This window comes from Odocoileus virginianus, chromosome 5, assembly GCF_023699985.2.
Source record: "Odocoileus virginianus isolate 20LAN1187 ecotype Illinois chromosome 5, Ovbor_1.2, whole genome shotgun sequence".
Classification (NCBI taxonomy): Eukaryota; Metazoa; Chordata; class Mammalia; order Artiodactyla; family Cervidae; genus Odocoileus; species Odocoileus virginianus.
The window spans coordinates 37700669-37719543 of NC_069678.1; the positions used below are offsets into that span (position 1 = coordinate 37700669).

The window sequence follows — 18875 nt, forward strand, 5'->3', positions numbered from 1 at the left end:
GAGGTTGGGTCCTCATGTCTTTCTTTCTTTCTCTCTCTCTCTCCCTCCCTCCAGCTCTCTCCTTCACTTTCTTCTCATTGACTCTGGACCACCAGGTTCCAGTCCATTAAAGGACCCCAACATATATTATCTTCTATCTCTGGAAATACAAAAGAAACTGGTATCCATGAGCAAAATAGGAATGGACCTGCATATTTGAGACACAAAGTACATGACATATTCTTCTGTGGGTTTTATATTTTGTATGATTTATCACCTAATCAAACATAAATAGGATTATTAACATTAAATAAGAAATAATAATACATGGGATGAAAGAGTTCTTATGATAAGATGCAAGTGTTGAATAGTGTGAGAAATAAAAAGTCAGCTCCACAGGAGGTATCCACTTATTGGAGCAGGGAACGGAAAGCACCAGATGTGTATCACACTGTTGTCATTAAGGCTTTGAACTTCTAGCCCCTAAGTTATTTTTAGGTATAAAGTCTGCTGGAATGTTGTAATCTCCAAAATCCTGCTACACCTTATGAAGACAGTGTATTCAAAGAAGAAGTTTTCTTCAGTTTCAACACAACATTTAAGACTTCTTCTCAGCTGTGGAATGCTAGACCTTGTGCTTAGAATGAACTGGGTGTGGTGTCCCTTCTCTGTGCCCCCGTTGCACCACGTTTCACTCAGAGCACAGGATTTTTATATAATTTTGACATTGAAATGACCTGTTTACATTTTATCTCCTCTACCACCTCATGATCCTGCCTCCTAGATGATCTTCACTGTATACTTAGCTCCCACCACAAAGATCACCACTGAAGCTTCAGGTGTTCAAACAATACACATGAATACATACATAAGCTCCCACCCATCAGGGTCCCAAATCACCACTTCCTTACTATATTAGTTGCTGCTTAGGGTTCTCAAAATAAAGAGCACAATTTTAGGAACTGGTACTGAAAGAATTCAGGCAGAAAGTGCACACACACCCATCCGAACCTGCCACTTTTCTCTGGGAGAGACTGCACAACCCATGTGCTCTGAGTTCCTCCAGATTCTCTCCCAGGAAACTTACCCAGGAATGAAGCTATCTCCTTTGGCTCACAGAACAATGATATGTTTAAAATAGCAAGAAAAGAGCCAGTAATTGGCAAAATTCACATGTCACCATAACTGTTAACAGTTCAAGGAACGTCTGTTGAAATAAAACTGTGCCTTTGATGTGAGGAGGATCCATTTCTCACTGAACATGACACCCACATGCTGACAAACTGCGGAGTCTATAGGATGACTCTGCTTTCTTAAGGGTTCAGGGTTAATGCTCAATTGCCACTTCTCTGACCAAAGTCTCTGGAATAAGTCTTTCAGCTGGTCCAGGCCCCAAAGACCCTCTGGTGTCATCAGAGGAATATCCTGAATACTGGAAGTCTGGATGGTCTGGGAAAGGGGTCAAGAGATCAGTGAGGAGTTCTGTTTCCCCATCAAATCTCCCCAACACATGTGACAAGTAATGCAAACAAGAAACAGGCATACGCATTTGTGCATGAAGTCATCATGACTTAGAGAAAGGAAGGGGTCAGGAGTGAGGGAAAGGACTCTTAGGAAAGAGTGAAAGGAACCTGCACTGCTCTGATGTTCAGTGCCAAGTGGTCGTCTCTTGGAATAAAGTTATACACATTTTAAGACAAGGCTCCAGGTGAAAGGCCTCTTCCAGACTTCAAAATTAATAAATATTTGTTAAATTACTGATGGAATCAGAGATCTACCCAAGTACTTGTTGAACAATTCTGGAGGAAGACAGCTTCACAATCATTTGTTCACACAGTACTTAGTACAGGAAGAGTGAGCTTCTCTGGACATTTCTACATCCCTTTCCCCTTCTTAGACTTGTGTATGGTATATTCACAAGGGTCTCTTGCCTGTTGACTGGGTATTACACAGTCCTCCCAGAATGTATTTATTAAGGAAATTCTTTAGTGTTACAGATGGATTGTCAGAACTCATTAGAAATGCAAATAGAAAATCCAACTCTTTGAGACCCCATGGACTATGGCCTGCCACACTCCTCTGTCCATGGGATTCTCCAGGCAAGAGCACTGGACACGACTTAGTGACTGAATAACAACAACAACAGCAGTGCTTTTATTCAAGAAAACAAGGTCTGCAAAGACACACATATGCCCTTAGGACTTGTAAGCTAGTATTTTAACCAAAATATTCATCCCTGCTCCCATCACATGGGAGCAATAATACCTCTTCGTGATGATCAAAGTCAATTGTCATGATAAACTACGCCTGTGCCTGCTGCTTTATTGGCAAAAGATGCCCAGAGAAAACAGGCAGTATCTATAGCTTCAGGTTTAAGATGCCTTTAGTGTGCCCCCCTCAATGAAACACTCCCTCTCTAGAAACACAGGCCTAGATTTACAAGGTCAAGGAGCACAAATTTCCCCAAAGAAGTCACTGGGAGTGATACTGTGTGCCACTGGCCTCCAAACCCATGTATTATGCCTACTGGGTACCCAACATCCTGTAATGACTCTGGGCTTAAGTTACTGACCACATCCAGAACAATGGCATCCCATCCTCTCAAGAGTTACGGTCAAATTGGCATCTCAATTGCCTCTTGAGAGTGTTCCACAATTCTACTGGGCAAGCTAGTTCGGAACTGTGTGATTGTGGTAGAACCAGTGGAATTCATGTCACATGATCTTAAGCTCATTCTGTATTGTGTGAGTGGCCAAACACATCCCCAAGAGCTGAAAAAAGGCTAATCTTCAAAAGGACGCTGAAATCCTGCTGTGATCAGAGCCAGTATAACAAGGAGTAACTACAAAGCTATAGCTTTAAAAGAGATTTACGCATTCTCCTCCAAATTCCTCAGCATTAGCGTCCCTTTGTCTATCATCATAAGGCACATTTAAAGGGCACAAATTAGGGAGTGGAATTCAGCTGGGTATACTGAACAGTTGGGAACACTTTGAAAAAGAAAATGCTTGTGCCTAACTAGAGTTTGTCCTTGTCTGGTAATGGCTGTAGTTTCTATTCCCCTCTTTCGAAGTAAGAACCAAGACAAAACAGAATAGCGGTTTAATTGATAGACGTCCACACCACTTCTCATGCAAGAGTTAGATAGACTAGTTTCAGATATTACAATTGTGATAATACAACTGTAATATGTAATACAATTACATTGTACAATACAAATACAATTACATTGTAATACAATTGTGATACGACTATTGGCTCTGATATTCTTAAAAAGTAGTGGAGATGAGTGAGAAGGTAACCATTCCTGGTGAAGAACATGCGGATCCTAAAAATTTAGAAGAATGGACAACACAGAACGAGATTAACGGTGGATGAATATACAGACACTTGGAGCCTTTGATTTGTGTTAGATTCTGCTTTCTGTTTCTGTATAGCGCTAATAGACACCTTCCCCCGAAACTCCAACCCAACTATATTAAAGTCTGCGGACTTTGATCATATGAATTCTCTGACACTTCAAAAATGATAAAAGGAACCTTAAGCCAGAAATAACTTTTTCCTTTAAAAATGAGATCTAAAGAGAGTTTAGCTTGAACACTATCAGCTATTCCTTTACCTTGTGTTGCAGATACACTGAGGCTGAACTTCCTCAAGTGATACACCTCCACCCCAGCTTGTAAGCAGAGTGACATACTTCTTATAGCCAAGTAAGCAGTCAGGGTCTATCCCCTTGCAGTTTTACAGTCCTGAATGCCTATTCTTTCATCTTGTTTATGTCTGTGCTCTGCAATATCCAAGATGCTTTTAGTGTTGCCACGTTTTTATAAACATTTTGCCTCAGTGGTAACTCTCTCCAATTCTAAAGCTCCCGGAGCCTAAGAACTTTATCCCCCAAAGAGCTATCACTTCTTTGTGCCCACGTTTTCCACGTGAAGGACTGCAGTCATATTTCAGAGCTGCAGGTGCTTCAGGTGTGAGCTGTTTATAATGCTCGTCCATCCGCACCCTGTGGTCTGGCACTAAACTCTGAGGATGTGGAAATGAGATTCTTCCTCTCAGATGTTTCACTGGACACAGTGTTCAATAGTCAGTTCACTTCAGTCACTCAGTCTGTCCGACTCTTTGCAACCCCATGGATTGCAGCACGCCAGGCTTCCCTGTCCATCACCAACTCCTGGAGCTTACTCAAACACATGTCCATTGAGTTGGTGATGCCATCCAACCGTCTCATCATCTGTCACCCCCTTCTCCTCCCGCTGTCAATCATTCCCAGCATCAGGGTCTTTTCAAATGAGTCAGTTCTTCGAATCAGGTGGCCAAAGTATTGGAGTTTCAGCTTCAGCATCAGTCCTCCCAATGAACACCCAGGACTGATCTCCTTACTAGGTGACAAAGAAGCACAACTTCTAAAACAAGATGCAAAAGACCACTTTTTCTGGAGTTAAAGAAATAGAAACTATAAAAATCTTCAGTTAAATCATCTCACTGACTGCCTTCCATTTAGGAACACATTTTACTCATTCTTCCTTTCCTAAGACTATAGTTTTGTGAATTAGAGTTACGGGATGTAACTTTTAAAGTATTTTTCCTGAAGCAATTACAAACCATGGAAACTGAAAGACTCCAAATTTATTTGTAAGTAATAATACATGTCATGTTTATAATATATATATCATGTTTCAGAGCCAAACATATCTAAATGGCATTACAATTTTCATCTTGAATCATACATGTTTATACCCTCGCTGACAACAATAAAAAGTTAACGAAAACAGAATAGAGGAGATCAAGAGAGCCCGAAAGAGACTGAGTGAGAGAGAAGAAGAGAGAAAAATTTCTTGGATACAGGTAACTGAGAAAAGATTAACTTTATCTGGTTTTAGGTCACATCCCCAATCTCCCTCTAAACCAATCTCAGTGACTCAGGCTTATGAGGCCACAGTAATTTTCCCAGCTCGGGTTCAAGTCTTTAAGATACTGATTGTGGTCTCAGAATTCAAGAAAAATCTGTCCCTGATATTGTCACATAGACCTTTACAGTTATAACACACTCTGCAGCTCCAAATATCATATCATTCTATTTTACAAAATAAGGGTATGGTAATCTAAGGATTCTTGTACTTCTCTAGTTGCCTTTGCAGCCAGAGAAGTCTGCACAGGGAATATGTGCAACCGCCCTTGCTCTTGGGAAGGCTTGGGCATAGAATTTTGAGACTATACTCTGCATGTCCTTCCTTCCCCTCACTGCCATCTGAAATATCGATGAGATAGCAAAACCCTGATTCATAGGGTTGAAAACCTGTAACAGAAACTGGTAACTAAGGGAAAATCGTGAGCTCTTTTCACAGAACAGCAGGTAAGAGAAGAGCGTGTTTGAAAACTCTTTCCTCTTGTAATACAACAAACCTGGCTGAAACATGATGAAACCAATATTGCTCATCCGAGTCTGCTCAGAAGAGACCTGCTTGCCCCATGACCTACTGTCATCACAGCCCGTGCAGCCTTACTGGGTTGCCTCTGTCAGCCGTAAACGGGCACTTGCCAAGAGCACTGCCAACAGCTGAACAACAAGGGCGTCTGCCGTCTGCCTCTGAGGAGACTGAGCCCTGCGCTGCTGCAGCTGCTGACCTTCAACCCCCGAGGAAGCTCAGGGTGGGCTGGGGCACGCTGTGCTCGGGTAATCTGATGGGACAGGTCTTCATATAGTTGGATTTTATTTGGGATCAGATTTTATGATAACAGTCCCTGCATTTCCTCTTATCTAAAGTGAAAGTCGTTCAGTCGTGTCTGATTCTTTGCGACCCCAGGGACTATACAGCCCATGAAATTCTCCAGGCCACAATCCTGGAGTGGGTAGCCTTTCTCTTCTCCAGTGGATCTTCCCAACCCAGGCATTGAACCCAGGTCTCACGCACTGCAGGTGGATTCTTTACCAGCTGAGCCACCAGGGAAGCCCAAGCATACTGGAGAGGGTAGCCTATCCCTTCTCCAGCAGGTCTTCCTGACCCAGGAATCGAATCAGGGTCTCCTGCATTGCAGGCAGATTCTTTACCAACTGAGCTATCAGGGAAGAGCCCCCTCATATCTAGAAAAGCAGTAAATCCGTTCACGGTGACATCAGATCCTCGTGACTAGAAGAAAAACACTTGTAAATTAAGCACTTGATTGCATTGAACTCCCCCTTCACCAAAACCTTGTATATTGAACTTCCCCCACTACTTCTTCAGAGCAGTCTCTCAGAGCTATCTGAGGTGCTGTCTTTTGGCTACAGTCGTCATTTTTCCCCAAACAAGACAACTCACAACTCTCAAATTGTGCATCTTTTTTAGTTGATACCTCACAAATAAACTCACTGCTGCAAACCTGGAGTCTCAGTATCTTGGCTTGCAGCTCCTCGGGCAAAGAATCGGGTTCCCTAACAGCAGCAATCAAGCTTTTAACTTGCAGGTTTTTACAATGCCTTAAAGGATACAGAAAAGAATGGAAGGGATGAATCAAGCCCTAACCTCCAAATCTGGATCCACACTAGTAAAAGAAAAGAGAAAAACTCTTAACAAAATAATAGCGAAGATCAAGAGGGTGGGGATATACATATAATTATGGCTGATTTGTGGTGGTGTATGGGAGAAATCAACACAACATTGTGAAGCAATTATTCCCCAATTAAAAATTTTAAAAAATAGTGACTATGGGCTATAAAATTAAGGATTTTATACACACACATATTTCTTTTACTAATGAAAAAAATCACTGAGTTAAAAAGAAGAAACATTTTAGAAAGGAAAAAATGAAACATTTTTCAAGTGGAGAAAAATTAATAAACACCCCCTCTCTCACAAAAACACCCCTGAGAGACAGACTGTTGATCTCTCATCTCCACATTACTTGGGCCACATTCAAGCCACTTGTGTAGGAGGGACAAAGTGTGCTCACCCAGCCAGGCATGAAGGAACAATCATCCCCTGTCTTTCCCAGAATTCATCCAGATTCCTGCCTCTGTTTAAAAAAAAAAAAAAAAATCCATGTTCTTTCAATTTTGATTTCGTTTCTCATAATCGCCACCAGTACCTGGATGGCCTTTAATAACTTGCTGGCTTTTCAGCTTTTGAGTATAAGAGTCAGGTTTCCAGAGGAGCTGGACGCAGGAGGAGCCCTAGGGGCAAGCCAGGGCAGCTGGCTTGACCACTGGCTGCAGCTTCAGTTAAGTTTACTCTTCAATTTGACCTCCCGAGCACACTTACATTAGACAACAACAATAAATCCCCCTGCTCAGACCCCACACTGCAGGCAGGTCTGACCCAGGCTCCTATCAAATTACCGCTTACACTCTGGGTCCTGGGACATGTGACCTTTAGGGTGCATCCTGTAAGAGCTAGGATTCTTATTTCCCCAAGCCCTCTGGGACTGCCGAAAGCCAGCCTCACTGGCCTTCAAAGCAAAGTTCTTGAGGATTGTCTTCCTGGTGCTAGATCCATGGCTGTGGTGGAGGGGTGGGTGATGATACAGACCTAGGAATTCTCACTCCTTGGAAAACATTTCAGGTTATAATTATCCTCAAAGTTCTGAATAGCCCACACGGGGGTATGGAATTTGACTGTATTGAGACTCCTACTCATCTCACTGTGGTTCGTCCTTTATATAACCATTCATAGGAGATCTCTTCTGATAGGTTCCATGTTTTTCACCAACGGTTGTTTTGCAAACAATTGTTTCTTTGGGGGTGAACTCAGGATCTTTCCACTCCACTATGTTGCCTAGACAATGAGCTTAGGCCTCAGAATAATGAATTAGGTACTGCTGTCATGCCATATTAAAATTGAGAACTATGATGTACAGAGACATTCCTAATTTGATTAAGACAACACAGCCAGCAAGTGGTTTGTTGGTGGGGTAGGAGTTCTTGGCAGCCATTCAGAACTCAGAATACAGCTTAGGAAGGCTTCCAGGAAGATGAGGTAGAGAGGACAAGTTGAAGTGTGCATAAATGATGCCCTATTAAAGAAACAGTAGATGAGTATTAATCAAGAGAAAAAGGATATGCAGATATGACAGTTGTGAACAATGGATGACGGGGGCTTGTAGACCTGCACAGAATTCTAGGGTCTGTAACCATTTGGGGAGCCTACAAAGGATGGAGAAGTTACAGAATCCAGTCTGTAGGTTTAGTGACAACAATTTCCATAGCAAGACACTACATCTTTGCTGCCTGATGAGTCTTTGCTCCTTGTTTCCTCAGGCCAACGAGGTCCTCCAGAACTTCCTGTAGTCACAGGGAAGAGTAGAGGAAGCCATCCTGCAGGCAGACCCCCTCACTGATGGGGACAAGGCCATCGCAATACAGGGGAGTGAAAGGTTGTGGCTGAAAGATAAGACACCGGGATTCTTGGCCTCCGGAGGAGACGAATTCAATCTGGGGCCAGAGACGAGGCTGGATTGCTCAGAGCTTTTGTGTAATAAAGTGTTATTAAAGTATAAAGGAGATAGAGAAAGCTTCTGACATAGGCATCAGAAGGGGGCAAAAGAGTACCCCCCCTTCTAGTCTTTAGCTGTAAGTTATATAGTCACTCACAGTCTGTTAATGAAAAGAAAGGAATGTCTTAGAATTTAGAATGGCACCAGATAATTCATCCCTGGCCATAAAACGACTGACTTGAATCTTGTAGAAGGGCAGATTACCAACAAATAGTTTCATTTACATAGATTAGGGGAACAATATCTGAGTAAGTATGTTAGGCCCTTTGGCGGAACTTACAGAGTCTGGGGTAAATTAACATAGCTTTACGATAAACATTCCCATAAAAAAAAATGTATTGGTTAACTCAAGGTTTGAGAGTAGTTAGCATCAGGTGAAACCAGGTGTCATGGCAACACAGCATTTTAAGAGAAACCTCCTTTTAAATTTGTATAGAGAAGAAAAAATATCGCTGGTTTGTTTCCTCCTGCTGCTTAAGAGAGATTAAAAATGTCTGGCACTTGCAGCCTATTTCCTCTGTTTGGAGACCCCTGGCCCCCCTGCCTGTTACCCTCTCAGAACTGAGCTCTCAGAGGGGAAGGTGGCATTTGTGCTGCCATTTGGCAGGTGTGGGAACAAACACTTCCTGACACCAGAGCTTCCTCTTCTTCCGTGGAACCTCTCTGCTACATGGGGAAGTAAACGGGGGAGTTTGGGTTGAGTGTACATCCACTCAGTGCTTCTATATCATGAGCTGAACCATGTTGTCTGATGTGGTAGCAGGAACAGTCAGACTCCTTCCCACAATATCAAAGCCACTTTATCTCTGAGCAAAGGAGGTGACGGCTCAGCACAACTGTTCCCTCTTTAAAACTCTAGTAAAAGAGCTGCGTGTGCCAAAAAGGATGCAGCTAAGAGAGAACAGGAGCTGCTAAGAGAGAAACTGAATGAAGAGGAACAAAAACTGGAGGCACAAGAGAGAAGCTTCAAAGAAAACCTGGCCCAACTGCAAGAGAAGATGGATAGGGAAAGAGAAAACCTGCGGAGACAGCAGGAAATGATGCTGGAGCACAAGCTGAAGGTAAGTCTAGATGGGCCTGGGTGGGGCCTGGTGGGGAAACCCTAACTCCTCAGGAATAAAGGCACAGGAATTTGACCTTAAGTCTGATCCCAGAGGGAAATACAAAACCATAGGATTCACTGCAACATCAAAGAGATGTGAACTGTGCTGAAGGTTTACCTCTGTAAGACTCAACACCTTCTGTCGTGTTAGTGTTTGAACGGGACTAATAACATGGCCCAGGCTCCTGGGCTGCTGTTTGTGGTAATCACATTACATTTGCTCCCATGTGAATAGGACCTTAGTCTTAGAGTCTTTAGAATTTGGGAGACAACCATCAGAGACCTGGAATAGTTGTATCTTCTCTTGAAGGTATCAGCTTGTGCTGGTATGAAATACAGGATACGAAACTGTAAAACTACGTCTGTTTCCATGTCTGCCTGATTCATTTCATACACCTAGAGTAAATGCATTCTTTGTCTGTCTGGAGTTTGATGGCCAGAGTTCTAAAGCTAGTCAGGAGTACCATTTTGGTGACTTGTGTATGGTCATTCTACCTCAGTGAACCTGATAAATATTTAGAATTCACTCACATCTTCTCCCAAAGTGTATTCTTAGGGCAGGAACCCCTTCTTGGGGTAGTTTTCAGGCATGATCTAGGCCCAAATCCTCTGTGCCCAAAAAGATGGTCTTGAGGGAACATGGGAAGCTCCGAACCCTGGATGTTCTCTCTTTCCTGGTACAAATGTTTGCAAATATTAGAATATCAAAAAGCATCTAAGGTATTAGAGAAATAGACACACATGCATATCACCTGTAGCTGTTTGATACAGAATGCTAATTTGGGGCGTTTTCAAAAGGGGAATCTCCTTTTTTACAGATGCAAAAAGAAATACTTACAGAAGGATTTAAAAATGAAGCTGAGGAGCTAACTAAAGAGATAGATTAGCTAAAAGAAGATATTGAAACAACTGAAAATAAGTCCTTCATTTCAAATGTCCTTGATATGGCTAGCATGACATTAATTGCAATATTCTCTGGGGCTTATAAAGCACTTTGTGTGGGACTAAAACTTCTCAGTGATCGTTATGAAAGGGGCTGAGAAACCCTACTAAGCATATTTTGAAAGGCTTCTTATATTTTAGTAGTGTAATACTAGAGTTCATTTAAAAAATATGTTTATCATTTTAGTTTTGTTCAGGAGGAGCTTAAAAATAAAAACTGACTACCAAAAAATTACTAAAGTTATTACCAAAGTGAGTAACAGGGCCTGATATGCAAAGAAGAAGAAAAAAAACAATTTTGATTAAAATAGTTAATTTTAAGAAATGGAAAACAACTTGGAAGATAATGATTAGTTCTAGAAAAGTGTTAAGAAAAGCAAGAAACAAATGAGAAGAGGAAGAATATTTGCAGTCTATAATGCAGTCATGGAGATCAATTCTTTAAGTTATAATGAGCCCTTATAAATCAGTAAGGAAAAAGCAACAAAGACATTTTTTAATGGGCAGAAATATACAAGAGAAAATGTGTTTAACTTTACTGATTATAAATGATGTACAGGTAAAATTAGCAGGGACCTATGTCACCTCCCAGATGGTCCAGAAAGAAGAGTTTGGACAGGACACTGGCTGGCAAAGGTACCAGGAAATGGGGGTCTCTGATAAATGCTAGGGAGAGTGAAAATTGGTGCAAATATGTACCAAAGATTTAAATGCAAATACTGCTGATACAGAAGTCCACGTTTAGCAATTCATCTTGCAGATTTATTTACCCAAGTTGAAAATGACACATGTAGCAGTATATTTGCCACAGGATTGTTTTAATTCCAGAAGAGGAAATGACTTTAATGTCCCTCTGTCACACAGTAGTGAGATCGATCCTGAGACACTCTTACACAGGAATAATCTACAGTCACTGAAGTGAAAAGGGAAGCTCTATTTGTGCTAACATGAGGAAATCTCAAGATGAAGAAAGTGTGTATAGTTGTATTGCTGATTGGAAAATTAATGAATATGTGCATATATTATCACCTATCTTTTGAAAATACAGAAGAAATTGGTGTGCATGAGCACAATAGGAATGGACCTGCATATTTGATGTAAGACATGAGAGGATAACTAACTTTGCATGACACATTCCTCTATGACTTTTATGCTTTGTAGAAACTCTTACTTATTGAAACATCAATACAGTTATTAAAAACAGAAGCTTAACACACACATTGGAAAAGAGACTTCTCTTCAAGAATATGGGAAATAGCTTCTTATGGATGCAGGACTAGTAAGAAAGTGTCAAGTAGGGTCCTTTGGTCTCCTCAGGCTCAGATTTTTTTCTGCTAATTGTGTGAGCATTGAGTGTAAGACAGGCGAGAACATTTAAGCAACCAATCTGCAGTCTGGGGAAGCCCTGCTCTATGAAGCAAACACCTGGTCCATGGTTACCAGTTATGGCAGGTCCTCTGGCCTTGAAATTCTATCAGGGGCTGGGTCTTCTCTGGGATGTGGTTAACAAGAGCAGTAGAAGGAGCCTCGGAACAGCACAGCTGCCAGGAGCCATGGCCCCTCCCCACTAAGTCCTGTTCATGCAAGAGGATTGGGACTGTTCGGTTTCCCTGACACATCGCATGTCTTAAGCAACACTGATGTCATCATTACTATTGACTCTTATGCCCCTTAACAAACTCTTTTTCTTAATTCAGAAAAGACTTCCTGTACAAAAATCACCTTATCTAAAATGTTATATTCTAGATTTTGTCAATTCACATTCTATTAACCACCCTATGGGTATTAATTGAAGTCAGCATCCTAACATACACAGCACACTATTATTTGAAATATTTTAATGTTAATTACCACATGGAGCAAATACCTTTTTCAATTACAATCTGCCATTGACTTGAATTTTTGTCTCTTACTTGCTCACTAGAATCAAACATCATTATCATACCTGAAGCTTCGTTACTTGCCCTTATCTTCTGTCCAAAGCAAAAGGACAAATAAAATCCCTCATTGAAGCCTCCTTTTTATGTAAGCAATTTTATTAAGATAATTCATCCATGTACATTGGACATGCTGTACGACAGACATTGTGTAATGTCACTAATACTTACCTAGCAAATGTATGACAATGGATTCCAACACCCATCACCTAGCAGGAAATTTTCTTTTGAAATAAACGATTTCTCTTTTTCAAAGGAAAGTACTTTCCAGTTGTGTATGTGTTCTTCTACGATTCTACTATGATTATAAAGGAATTCAAAATCATTGAAAAAATTCACTATTGACAAAAAAAGTATGAAAATAATAAACTACAATTCTAACAATGAGCTATAAATGCTGGTTATAATTGAATACATAATTTTCAAGATTCTCAGGTGTTTATTATTGATATATAAATGTTTTCATAAAAGAACAGCTTTGTACCTATTCTAAATTGAGTTATTCACAATCAACATGCCAAAATTTCTCTACAGAGAGTAACCTTGGTCATCTGAAAAGAGGTGTGAAATGTAGGGGAAAATTCCATTCCTTCATATTAGTGGTGAATTAAAACTCTTAAAGAAATTCCTCTTCATAACAATTTAAAAAGAGGACATTTTTATATCATTGAATAAGCAGGCCTAGTACATACATGAGGTTCCCTCATGACTCAGGCAGTAAAGAACCTGCCTGCAATGAGAGAGACCTGGGTTCAATCCCTGGGTGAGGAAGATTCCCCTGGAGAAGGGCATGGCAACCCACTCCAGTATTCCTGCCTGGAGAGTCCCAAGGACTGAGGAGCCTGGCAGGCCACACTCCATGGGGTTGCAAGGAGTCGGACACAACTAAGTGAATATCACTAGAACATGCACATAGGTAGACTGTAATCAGATGGTAAAGAACCTGCCTGCAATACAGGAGACCTGGATTCGATCTCTGGGTCAGGATGGTCCTCTGGAGAAGTGAATGTATACCTATTCCAGTATTTTTCCCTGGAGAATTCCATGGACAGAGGAGCCTGCTGGGCTACAATCCCATGGGGTCAAAAAGAGTCAGACATGACTGACTAATACACACACACATGACTAGAAAGGATAAGATGGTTTCATTTGTATATCAAAGCAAATAAGTCCTTTCCATTAAATTTTTTAGCCAGTACAGAGTGTGTTTCCTTAAGATCAATGGGATCTTGTTGTCCCATAAAATGATGAAAACTGCAAAATTTGCTATTACATGTTGAACTTTCTGAGCCTTGCTTCATAGTGTTCAACTCATGCTAATTTGAAAACTGAGTAATCCATTGTTAGGTTAATTGCCCTCATCAGAAAGAATAATTTTACATCTCAGCTCCCTGAGGAGAAATGATTACAGGCAGAACTGAACATAGGTGAAGCCACGGAGATGTCAGGGAGCCTGAAAATAAAACTACCACTGTTGTTGTTCAGTCACTCAGTCATGTCCAACTCTTTGCAACTCCATGAACTGCAGCTTGCCAGGCTTCCCTGTCCTTCACTATCACCCAAAGTTTGCTCAAACTCATGTCCATTGAGTCCGTGATGCCATCCAACCATCTCATCCTCTGTCGCCCCTTTCTCTTCCTTCCTTCAATCTTTCCCAGGATCTTTTCCAGAGTGAGTTGACTCTTTGCATCATGTGGCCAAAGTATTGGAGCTTCAGTTTCAGCATCAGTCCTTCCAATGAATGTTCAGGATTGATTTCCTTTAGGACTGACTGGTTTGATCTCCATGCTGTCCAAGGGACTCTCAATGGTCTTCTCCAGCACCACAATTTGAAAGCATCAGTTCTTTGGTGCTCAGCCTTCTTTAGGGTCCAACTCTCACATCTGTATTTGACTACTGGAAAAACCATAGCTTTGACTATATGTCCTTTCTTTTTTTTGCAAAGTGATGTCTCTGCTTTATAAAATGCTGTCTAAGTTGGTCATATCTTTCCTTCCAAGGAACAAACATCTTTTAATTTCATGGCTGGAGTCACTGTCTACACTAATTTTGGAGCTCAAGAAAATAAGCCTGTCAGTATTTCCATGTTTTCTCCATCTATTTGCCATAAAGAGATGGGACCAGATGCCATGATCTTCGTTTTTTGAATGTTGAGTTTTAAGCCAGCTTTTTCACTTTCCTCTTTCACCTTCATCAAGAGGTTCTTTAGTTCTTCTTTGCTTTCTGCCACTAGAGTGGTGTCATTCACATATCAGAGATTATTGATATTTCTCCCAACAGTCTTGATTCCAGCTTGTGATTCATCCAACTCAGCATTTCATATGATGTACTCGGCATGTGTGTTAAATAAGCAGGGTGACAATATGCAGCCTTGATGTACTCCCTTCCCAATTTTGAACCAGTCCATTATTCCATGTCCAGTTCTAACTTTTGCTTCTTTACCTGCATACAGGTTTCTCAGGAGGCAGATAAGGTGGTCTGGTATTCCCATTTCTTTAAGAATTTTCCAAAGTTTGTTGTGATCCATACACTCAAAGACTTTAGTGTAGTCAGTGAAGCAAAAGTAGATTTTTTTTTTTGGAATTCCCTTGCTTTTTCTATGATCCAACAGATGTTGGCAATTTGATCTCTGGTTCCTCTGCCTTTTCTAAATCCATACATCTGGAAGTTCTCAGTTCATGTACTGTTGAATCCTAGCTTGAAGGATCGTGACCATTACCCCATATTCCACTTCTGGTTATTTACCCAAAGAATAGGAAAAGTAATTCAAAAGGATGTAAAAGGATAGTCACTCAGTCGTGTGATCACTCTTTGTGATACTATGGACTGTAGCCTGTCAGGCTCCTCCATCCATGGGATTTTCCAGGCAAGAATACAGGAGTGGGTTGCCATTTCCTTCTCCAGGGGATCTTCTGGACCCAGGGGTAGACTCAGACCTCCCACATTATGGGCAGACTCTTTATCATCTGAGCCACCAGGAAATACCTCAAAAGGATACAGGTACCCCTATATTCTTTGCAGTTTTATTTGCAATAGTCAAAATATGGAAAGAACCTAAGTGCCTAGCAATGAATAAGTGGACAAAAAAAGATGTTTTATATATAAATACAATAAATACTAGTCAGCCATAAAACAGAATGAAATTCTGACATTTGCAACACTGATGGATGTTGACACTATTATGCTGAATGAAATAGATCAAGTGGAGAAAGACAAATACTATATTATTTCACTCGTATGAGGAGGGAAAAAAAAAAACAAAAACAAATAAGCAAACAAAGTAAAACAAAATGAACTTGTAGATACAGTGAACAATTGGCAATTACCAGAGGAAAGGGTGCCAGGGGGTAGACAAAATTGGTGAAGAGAATCAACTGTATAGTGACGGATGACAAGCGTATTTGTGGTAGTGATCATTTATTTCTATATACAGATGTCAAATTATAGTGATGTACACATGAAACATAAATAGTTTTAAAAATAAAGTACATTTGCCCAACTATCTCGAAAGAAACACTCTAAAAGAGAGATGGGAAAATGAACTTTCTTCAGGTGATAAATTTAAAGAATTCACCATCATTTACCCTTATATTATATGCAATTTACAAAAAGTTTCAATTGTCCCTGGTATCAACGTTTTGGTTTATTTCCCACATAAACAGTACATTTTTTGATCAAAATAAGAAGCTGGATTCCTAACATTAGACCTACTTCAAAGCAATCCTGCCCTACTTTCATTTTCAATTTCACTTCTATTAACCGTAAACTATATTTCACATGTTGTTCTAAAATTGAAACCAGCACATTACATTCAAGAAGAAGGGTGGAGATAAACTTTAGAACTTATCACTTACAAAGTATTAATCAAACAAAGCAAGGGAGGAAACAAGCAGAATTCATGCATTGTTGCCCAAATTTTCTCAGATTAGACTTAAATACAGCCTTAAACTCTATGGATACACTGACATGTCATTTGAGAACCTGACACCAATTTCTTGAAAGCTTAGTTAAGAAATAACTTTTGAGAACAGCCAAGACACAATTTTAGAAAGACCCTGAGCTTTCTTCCACTTATGAGCACACAAAACCAGAACTACTTGCAGAGAAACAGTCAGTGAAAAAGATGGGAAAATACCAGAATAGATCTACTATAATTAAAGACATAAGAAGGGAATGACAAGGAGATTGGTAGGAGGAGCACAATCACAGTATCATCAGATCCCATACACCCTGGGTGAGGGAACCCTCAAACTGGAGAATAATTATCTTGTAGAAGTTCTCCTGCAGGAGTGAGTGTTCTGAGCCCCACTTCAGACTCTTGAACACAGGGCTCCAGTACCAGGAAGATGAGCCCAGAGCATCTAACTTTGAAGGCCAATAGGGCATAGTTTCAGGAATCCCACAGAACTTTGGGAAATAGAGACTCAGTCTAAAAGGGCACACATAAAATTTCACTCACATGAGGACCCAGAGAAAAAGCAGCAATTTGATAGGAGCCTGGTCCAGCCCTACTGGCTAATTTTGGAGTCTCCTGGAGAGGAGAGGTGGTGATTGTAGATCACTCTGGAGACACAGATTCTGGGTGGCAGCCATATTGAGGAACTTTGAACCACATGAACACTCTCGGCAGCTGCCATATTGACTCTTTAGCGCCAAGATCTGTCCCTAACCAAAAGGCTGAAGACAATTTAAGAGACCCTATACCATTAAGCTGACACATATTTTCATTGTAGTATAGGGGTCCCAGAAGGAGAAAAGAGAGAGGAAGGGGGATGAGAATATAACATCATAGCTGAAAACATCCCCAACCTGGAAAAGGAAACAGACACTGGAGTCTAGGAAGTGGAGAGTGTTTCACATAACATGAATCCAGAGCAACACACCAAGATACATTATAATGAAAAAGACAACCAGAAACTATAAAACTAGAGGCAAACATAGGCAAAACACTCTTTGACATAAATGACAGCAAGATCCTCTATGACCCACCTCCCAGAGTAATGGAAATAAAAGCAAAAATGAACAAATAGGACCTAATTAAACTTAAAGCTTTTGCACAATGAAGGAAGCTATAAGAAGGTGAACAGACAGCCTTCAGAATGGGAGAAAATAATAGTAAATGAAGCAACTAACAAAGAATTAATCTCAAAAATACACAAGTAGCCCATGCAGCTCAATTCCTTTAAAATAAATGACCCAATCAAAAAAATGGGCCAAAGAACTAACAGACATTTCTCCAAAGAAGACATACAGATGGCTAACAAACACATGAAAAGATGCTCAACATCACTCATTATCAGAAAAATGCAAATCAAAACTATAATAAGGTACCATCTCATGACGGTCAGAATGGCTGCTATCCAAAAGTCTACAAGCAATAAATGCTGGAGAGGGTGAGAATAAAAAGGAACCCTCTTACACTATTGGTGGGAATGCAAACCAGTATAGCCACTATGGAGAACAGTGTGGAGATTCCTTAAAAAACTGGAAATAGAACTGCCATACAACCTAGCAATCCCACTGCTGGGCATACACACCAAGGAAACCAGAATTGAAAGAGACACATGTACCCCAGTGTTCATTGCAGCATTGTTTTCAATAGCTAGGACATGGAAGCAACCTAGATGCCCATAAGCAGATGAATAGATAAGAAAGCTGTGGTACATGTATACAATGAAATATTACTAAGCTATTAAAAAGAATGATTTGATCAGTTCTAATGAAGTGGATGAAACTGGAGCCTATTATACAGAGTGAAGTAAGTCAGAAAGAAAACATTAATACAGTATATTACTGCATATATATGGAATTTAGAAAGATGGTAATCATGATCCTATATGTGAGACTGCAACAGAGACAGAGATGTAAAGAACAGACTTTTGGACTCTGTGGGAGAACACGAGGGTAGGATGATTTGAGAGAATAGCATTGAAACATGTATATTACCATATGTGAAATAGATCGCCAGTCCAGGTTCGATGCATGAGACGGGGCACTCAGGGCCAGTTCACTGGGATGACCCTCAGGGATGGGATGGGGAGGGAGGTGGGAAGGGTTTAAGGATGGGGAACACATGTATACCCATGGATGATTCATGTCAATGTATGGCAAAAACCATTACAATATTGTAAAGTAATCAGCCTCCAATTAAAATAAATAAATTAAAAAATAAAATTAATATAAATTGGTATAGCCATTATGGGGCTTCCCAGGGGGCTCAGGGGTAAAGAATCCACCTGCCAGTGCACGAGACAAAAGAGATGAGGGTTTGATCCCTGGCTGGGGAAGATCCCCTGGAAAAGGAAATGGCAACCCACTCCTGTATTCATGCCTAGAAAATTCCATGGACAGAGGATCCTGGTGGGCTAGTCTATGTGGTTGTGAAAGAGTCAGACACAACTGAGAACAGTGCAGCATAGCCACTATGGAGAACAGTATGG

The 18875-nt window shown here is 40.6% G+C and overlaps 1 pseudogene; it reads left to right on the forward strand.

Annotated features, from left to right (window-relative positions):
- Nucleotides 1-9006: 9006 nt before the first annotated feature.
- The window catches only part of LOC110135258 (guanylate-binding protein 7-like), a 34521-nt pseudogene continuing 24652 nt past the window's right edge, over nt 9007-18875 (forward strand).